Source organism: Acyrthosiphon pisum, unplaced genomic scaffold, assembly GCF_005508785.2.
Source record: "Acyrthosiphon pisum isolate AL4f unplaced genomic scaffold, pea_aphid_22Mar2018_4r6ur Scaffold_21465;HRSCAF=24052, whole genome shotgun sequence".
In the NCBI taxonomy this organism is placed as follows: Eukaryota; Metazoa; Arthropoda; class Insecta; order Hemiptera; family Aphididae; genus Acyrthosiphon; species Acyrthosiphon pisum.
Window position 1 is genome coordinate 49,864 of NW_021770935.1, and position 324 is coordinate 50,187.

The following is a 324-nucleotide window of genomic DNA, read 5'->3' on the forward strand; positions in this document are numbered from 1 at the left end:
GGTGCGTGGCGCTCCGGCACCGCGTACCGCGAAAGGCGTCCGTCGCGCGGGCGCCTTTTTTTTTCAATTCCTAATCGCCGTACCACTACGCACCGACATAGGATTAATTTGAGACGATTTTTTTTAACGCGTCCTCCGGGCGCGGTTTTTTTTTCAACTCCGCATCGCTGTGCCACTACGCACGGTGATGGTAATTTTTTTTTAAAACTCGGCTGCCGTACCACTACGCGTTGACATTGGTGTGCCTGGAGACGATTTTTAAGACCGACGGCCGCCGGCCGGACGCCGTTTTTTTTTCAACTCCGCATCGCCATACCACTACGC